This window comes from Mandrillus leucophaeus, unplaced genomic scaffold (genome assembly GCF_000951045.1).
Source record: "Mandrillus leucophaeus isolate KB7577 unplaced genomic scaffold, Mleu.le_1.0 Scaffold33, whole genome shotgun sequence".
In the NCBI taxonomy this organism is placed as follows: Eukaryota; Metazoa; Chordata; class Mammalia; order Primates; family Cercopithecidae; genus Mandrillus; species Mandrillus leucophaeus.
This window is the reverse complement of record NW_012103476.1, coordinates 201,067-209,269: the sequence shown is the minus strand read 5'-3', so window position 1 is coordinate 209,269 and position 8,203 is coordinate 201,067.

Here is an 8,203-nt window from a genome sequence, read left to right as displayed (position 1 = left end):
GAATTAGTTCAAAACATGGTGAAACCCTGTCACTACAAAAATACAAAAATCAGCTGGGCATGATGGCGAGTGTCTGTAGCCCCAGCTACTCGGGAGGCTGAGGCGGGAGAATCACTTGAACCCGGGAGGCAAAGGTTGCAGTGAGTCAGGATCATGCCATTGCACTCCTGCCTGGAAGACAGAACGACACTCTGTCTCAAAAAAAAAAAGAAAGAAAAGAAAAGAAGAAAGAAAGAACAACATCAGAACCTGGATCTCTTGATCAAGCAGTTCCATTTGGACTTGAGATGAATAAGCCACTCAGGTTTTTTTATTATTATTAACATTTTCAGCTGTAAGGTTTATACAGGTAATCTCGAATTTGCCTAGGAGGGTAGTCACGCTGCAACACATTTCTAAAATATGAAAAATTGTTTAGCATTAAGACAAACGAAACACTGACAGCCACTCCTTTAGTTATGAGGAAAACGGTTTATAAAAGAGTAATGGTGTTGATATTTAACTTGTCCTTTTTTAGGAAGGCATTATGTGGAGTGACTATTTCAATAAATAATTGGTTGGTTTGGGGGAAAATGTGAGAAAGGCATAAAAAACATCCAGAGATTTTGAGCAATGAAGTCTTTGGAAAAGGAAATGCTTTGAGATACCAAACAGTAAGAGAGAACTCTGACAAGAATCTTGAGGAGGAGAGGACGATGAGGACTCAGGTCTGTTGCAAAGATCAGATTAATAGAGTGCCTCTGCCTACTCACAAACTAATATCACGGGTAGCCTTAAGTTAGCTGCCATTAAAATGAGAAACCATGAGATATGGCTTCAGAAATAAAGCAGGCTTGGAAATAATATCCAAGACAAATTGTTGGTATATCCCTCTTATATGGTCTGATTAGAAGCAAAAATGAGAATCCTACTAATAATCAAGAAAATTGCCTGTCCAAAAATGACACAAACTTAAACTACAAGTATCTTTAGCTCTTGGGGTATTAGGAAAAACAAAACAAAACAAAACAAAAACTCAGTCTCCCAGACACTCACTGCAAGTGCAGCCGTATGTGGAAATAGACACACACACAAAGTATAATCTATGGTGAAAATAAACCATTAAGCTTTTATTAAAACCCTGCAATGTGAGGGCAGTCCCAGAGGACTATTCTGCATGGAGAAAGTAGTCCAAAGAATTTAGAGCTTAAACTGGGAAAGATCAGATAGAGTAAGTTTTATTTCAATAATTTCTCACTATTCAAAAGGTTGTCAGATGTGAAGAATTTAGATTGCATTAGACAAGGGACAGCATTCAGCAACTGCAAAACCAAGACCACAGTTTAGCAGACACTCATTGATCAATTTCAGTTTAACAAGAGGAGGAGGAAGGAAGAGTTCCTAGAGTCAATGATAAGTTTTTGGTCCATCAACTTCTTCTGTAAAGCATATCTGATGGTTTTAGAAGGGTAGTCTGTAGTCATCTACGATGTGTTCACCTCCAAACCCATTGACTGCTCTTTCTGGAAGCACAGCTATACCACATTCTCAGCCTCTCTCAATTACATGCGGATGTACAACATGCATGGTGCAATGTATGACACCCTAAGGCCTCGTCTACAGAAACATGTTGCTAGTAAATCTCCTAGTTCTTGCCTCCTCTTGCTTGATTCAGATTAGCACAAGATTCTTCAAATCTAGATGTTAAAGACAATGGAACTAAATTTGAGAAAAACTTGGGGTACCTGAATTACTGCCTGGAGAAGTACTTCTCGCTCATCAAGAATACCCATTTTTACTTCACGTAAGAAAGAAGTAAATCTCTGTTGAGTTAAACCATTGTGATTTTGTAGATTATTTCCAAAGGCAACTTTTGTAAATTATCTATTTTCTGCAGACAACTGTCAATTGGTTGCCTAACACTTGTACTCTGTTCTAAGCCAGTAATCTGAGTGCCCTGTATTCGGGTCACTGGCATTTTCTATTCTGCTTCTCTGGTGCCTGAAATGCAGCTTTGAAACATGTTATATTACACTGTATTGGGCAGGAAAGAAGCTTCATGACTAGAGTGTTTGAAACAAAATATTTGCTTCCCTCATCAGGAAGAGTCATGGATACTACTATGGTGTGGATACTACTACGGTCTTAATACTAGTGTACCCCCAAAATTAATATGTTAAAACCAAACCACCCAATGTGATGGTACTAGGAGGTGGGGCATTTGGGAAATGATTGAGTCATGAGGGAACAATGCTCATGAATGGAATTAGTTCCTTATAAAAGAAACCCTTGGAATGTATCTAGCCCTTTCCACCATGTGAGAACACAGCTAGAAGTTACCATCTATGAACCAGAAAGTGGGTCCTCACCAGACACTGAATCTGTTAGCACTTTGATCTTGGACCTCCAGCCTCCAGAACTGTGAGGAATAAATTGCTTACTAATTACCCAGTTTATGGTATTTTGTTACCACAGCCCAAAAGGATGAAGACAGATACTACTCTCTTTCTTATGTATCCCCATTCCTGTAACATTTGTGTAAGTCCACACAACCATGTATGTATCATTATTTGCAACATCTATTGAATGCTAAGTAGAACTGTTCCTTTGATACCCATTGATAAGAAGTATTCTAATTGTAGATTCAGTTCAGAATACGTATACTTCGTTTCCTCCAGGCTTCTGATTGATGCATTTGGCCCACAGGGACATGACAGTCAATTGAAAAAAAAAAAAAATCTGAGCCCCTTCAATCTTTCTGATCTCATTCTTTATTACTAGCTGCTCATCCACAACTCCAGCCAGCATGGCATTCTATGTCTTCTTCAAGTATGCCAAGTGTATTAGTCCATTTTCATGCTGCTGATTAAGATATACTTGAGACTGGGCAATTTGCAAAAGAAAAAGGTTTAATGGATTCACAGTTCCATGTGACTGGGGAGGCCTCACAATTATGGCAGAAGGTGAAAGGTACATATTACATGGTGGCAGGCAAGAGAAAATGAGAGTTAGGTGAAAGGGATTTCCCCTTATAAAACCATCAGACCTCGTGAGACTTATTCACATGGGGAAAACTGTCCCTGTGAATCAATTATCTCCCACTGTGTCCTTCCTACAACAAGAGAGAATTACAAGAACTACAATTCAAGATGAGTTCTGGGTGCAGACACTGCCAAACTATACCACCGCGGTCACTTCAACCTCAGAGTTGTGGCACTATTTACTCTGAAGTATTCTTACCCCTCACCGTTATGTGGTGGCTAACTTTTCACCATGCAGGTCCTAATTCAAATGTTAGCACAAAGATCTTCCCACTCTTTGTAAAGATCTCCAATTAATCTCAGTCCTACAATTTTTTTATTATTATTTTAATGATTGTAATGATTGCAGTTTGAATCCATGCTGAAATTTGGCTTTCTCAGTGTTCTATGCACTACGGACTGAAGCGTTCACTTACTAGCAAATGTACCTACTGAAAATCCATAGGGTCAGTATGTTGGGCCATGATGCATATTCCTACTTCTTAAGATCTAGTCCAGTCCTCCTGACAAATTTCAATGGGCAACATGGAGACAGGGAAAGAGAGGCAGAGGGAGCCAGAACCGAATGATTCTGCTGAACATCAGCAGTCACCTTTACCTACCATCCCCTTGGATAACTCACTTGTACCCTAGTTGGGGGAAAGAGTGGGTAAGGGATTTAGAAAAGCACGGTAAAAGTCTCTCTTTGGTAGTTCTCTCCTGTATGATTGCATTAATTGAAATGGTGAAGTTTGCAAAAACAAAGCAGATTATAAAGGCTTTGTTTATCATCAAGTCCGGGAATGGCAAGTCCAGGAATAATAGAACTGGCTTCAAACTCATTATTGTAAAGACTCTCCTATTAATAACAAAAGGACTCAATTTCCCTTCATGTCTTAATGCTTTGTATTTTCCATTGGCTCTGTTGGCTGCTTTTGTAGGTTTTTACGTTATTCAGCTGTGGGTTTTATTAGTCCCAGTGCTACCTGCATACTTGGAAGGAGAGGACTGTCGCTCTCTCAAAGTCCCAGCAAAATCTCATTGCATCACAATGGCTCTGACTGCTCATTTGAGCATCCCTGAACCAGTCTCTGAAGCAAGGAAACATAGGGGGAATACTGTCTCCTATAAGCACACACCCTTTCCAACAGCTGTGTTCTTGGGGGCAGTTGTAGTTGTACAAGGTAAATTATGATATTGTGATAAAAAAATAGAGTAATGAATTATAGATATTCAAATCCCTATTTTTGACTACTAAAGGAGTGAAACGTATTTTTTCATGAAATTATGACAAGCAAGGTAATTCATGTTTATCTTTCATCATGAAATAGAAGTGTCACATTGTTAAAATTTGAATAGGCTGGTTAGGTTCTGATCACTTAACATTTTCAGGTCCTAAAATGAAAAAATGGAGGCTCATAGAATCTAAATATTTAAAATGAATAAACTGATTTAACTGATAAATAATATATGTTCTGTTCTACTACCTTGAAAATATTACATAATATTACATTAAATATATACATATATTAAAATAAATGCCTTTTGTTTTACTGAAATTGGCGAAGATGACTTATATATTTTTATTTTGGCTATCAGACCTTTCAGTTGATGAGATATCAATGTCTGAATAAACAATAAAATAAAGACATGCATAATCCTGTTACACTTAATGAACTAAATTTTTTATTGCTTTTAATTGGATAAAAGTAATAATTTGATGAATTTTATTGATTTATTAATCAAAATTTGACTAACAGGTTGCATTAATCAAAATTTTCATGTGAGTTTTTTACTACTGAGTAACTAATTTAAAATAACAAAAGCAAATAAAATTTACATATTTACAAAATTTCAATATTTTTATCAAAATATAAACTGATAAATATAAAAGATCAAAAGTATTTATAACATATTTTTGTGTAAAATGTACAGAGTTATTAATTAAAATTAAAGACAAAATGCCAGTTATAGTGGATGGATAGCAACATATTAAATCAAATTTAGGTACAATTTAATAATTTTTTAATTTATAAATTTTTGTTATATATTTTCTAGAACAGAACTGCTGCTATATTTTTTAAAATTTAATGTCAATGTAATTGCTGATGGAAATAATTAGTATCAGGCTTTATATGTTATTTTCCAAAACTACATATGCAACTTCGAATAGCATGCATGTTAACCCATTGAAAATGATCCTCACTGGCAGTGTACAACTCTTATGACTATTCAGTAACTCATAAATTCCTCTTTCTGGGTCCAGTTGCAGTACTCACAAGGGTATCTTTTAAAATAAAACATGTGCAAAAATATTGCAAATTCATAAAATATTATCATGTAACTCTAAGTTAGAAGTTATTCACAAACATGTTCCATACTCTGAGCTGACCTCAGCCTTCATGCTTTCTGAACTTGCCAAAGTAATCACTTTAAACTCTCATTCGTTATTGCCTGCATTAAGCTCTGTGGTTTGTGTCTTACTCAGATCAGGGTTTATAACAGATGCTTTTTAAAATGCCAATGCAGTTTTCAGCCACAATCACTGAGGCAGGGTTTTAATTCAACATCTGGCACTATATGTCAGCACCTGAGGTAAATAACACTCTTAGTGATGTACTTGTCTGGCCCAATGAACGTGTTCATTTGAAACTGTCATTGGTAGATGCCATGATTTATTATAGCCTGTGCTTCTTCAAAATATTCTACCAGCCCTTGTTCAATAGAATATTTAGACTAATAACAATGCTAGCTTTTCCAACACTGTCTTCTCTGCTATTTGGGTACTGGAAGGAGAAAGTAGAGAACAAAGACTTGAGTAATGAAATAGAGAATGCTGCAAGAAGGCTAGTCATTTACTGACACAGAGAGATAAAACAGCAATCAAGAAATAAGAAATAAGCAGCTAATGGCTGCTACCACTGCTTCTAAACTTCCTATTTGTTTGTTTTAATGCAGACCAAATCACTGGGGCTTACCTAGCTGACAGGCTTATTAACCACTGTTACTATCAATACTCATGTGAAATATGTATCTGAGTTTTTATAAAATATGATTTCCAGAAGTAATTGAAATAAGAAAATGACTCCTTTCAGCAACATGACTGATAGAACAGAATGCAGTCAAATGAACCAGTATGTTCTTAGAATAAAGAAAACGAAACTTATCTTCAGGATAACCAAATAGAAATAAGTTAGAATTGTCTAATTATTAACAGCACATAGATATCCTTTTTGTTTTTGAAAGAACACTATATTTAAGGTATCTAAGTGATTTGCAATATTTTGATTGTGTCATAGTGAATGAATCAAAATTCAAATAGGTGTTTAACTAGACCAATATGTTAAAAAATAAAAATTTACCCTTCATGGTAAAATCGTTACAACTTATATACAGAATATGTGATTTTATTAGTGGCCCAACTATTTGATATATTAAAATATGTTACTTATTTATTCATCTCTTTGCCTCATACTTTTTAGGTAGCTTTTTTTAAAAACTATTTCAGAAGCTAAACTTTCTTCTTGGTTAAGTATTTCCTTGTGTAATAACAAACGCTCTGTAGTAGTATCATGACTATGCTTCCAGGTGAGCCAATAAAGGAAACTCGGAAAATATGCAAAAATTAGTTTCTTATTAAATTATATTTTAGTTACAAAAAGTATTGAACAGAAATATCAACTATAAACATGAATTGGCAGAATTTGTACCAACAAATTAATAAAATTACTAATATGTACCATTAACTTGAGGTATGTTGAATGAAAAACAAAATATATTTTTTACTTCTACATTGTATATGGTTATACATGCCAAATGAGCAGAAAGTTGGCATGAAAATATTAGGTAATACACACACACACACACACACACACACACAGGCTCTTGTTATGTTAGTTATCAGTGGAAGATCAAATAATCTTGTTTCGTTGACAGTATGACGAATCATCAAACATAAATCAGGCTTTTCCAGCAGTAATCTCTTTCTAACTTATTGACTTAACTATGCTTAAATATGACTGGTGTATTTCATTTTTCACAGTTTTCATCTGATATGAGTGTGGTTTGTTTGAGTGTGTGTGCGTGTGTGTGTGTGTTAGAAATTGGTGTGAGTTTTAGTAAATCTATTTGGTATTAGTAAAGCTGAATGTACTTTAAGATACATCCATGTAACTAAAGAAGTAATTTTTTCAGTCCTTGTTTTGATAGGAAAATAATATTTTTACAACTCCCTGATCCCAATTCTTCACACTTAAACCATTTTTATATTCTTGATAATATTGTGGTGAAGGCATTTTATTAATCAATGATAATCCATTAAAAGTCATTGAGGCATATGGTCGGCTATATTTTGTTGGAGAGCGTTAACTAAAAGTTTGAGTAAATAAACTTACTACCAGATTATTGGAAACACCAGGGACTATCTTAAATGTATTGAGTGCCTTTAATGCCAGAAGTTAGTAAAGAAAAACAAGGAGTCGTTTAAAGGATTTAGTTATTGCATGATCTCCTATAAATCCATTGCTATGCAAAGTCATGCATTCCTAGGGGAGCAATGCCTCTGAAATACACCTTTGGTTTTGAAAACAGTCCATTTTAAACTGTGCAGATTTAAACACCAAAATGCTAAACCTCAATTCCTGAGACTAATGCTCTTTTGTATAATCAAATTTATGAACAACAGATCATGATGGATTACTTTTTAAAAAATCAATAGAAGTATTTCTATATTATGTAGCTAAAAGGTAACAGTCAACAAGTTCTGAAAGCATAAAATATTTCTAAAGCTACTTACAACATATGCCTACTATGAATTACATATGTGTGTGTGTGTGTAATAATCTGTAACTAATTATTTCTGTAATGTCATGTTATATGAAATCTATTCAATATATATTGAATGCAACATAACATTATAGAAATAATGTTTAACAGGATATAGCATTTTTGTTTTTCTGTTTTTCTTTTCTTTTTTTTTTGAGTCAGAGTCTCCCTCTGTGGCCCAGGCTGGAGTGCGGTGGTGGCCCGATTTCGGCTTACTGCAAGCTCCGCCTCCCGGGTTCCCGCCATTCTCCTGCCTCAGCCTCCCGAGTAGCTGGGACTACAGGCGCCGCCACCTCGCCCGGCTAGGTTTTTGTATTTTTAGTAGAGACGGGGTTTCACCGTGTTAGCCAGGATGGTCTCGATCTCCTGACCTCGTGATC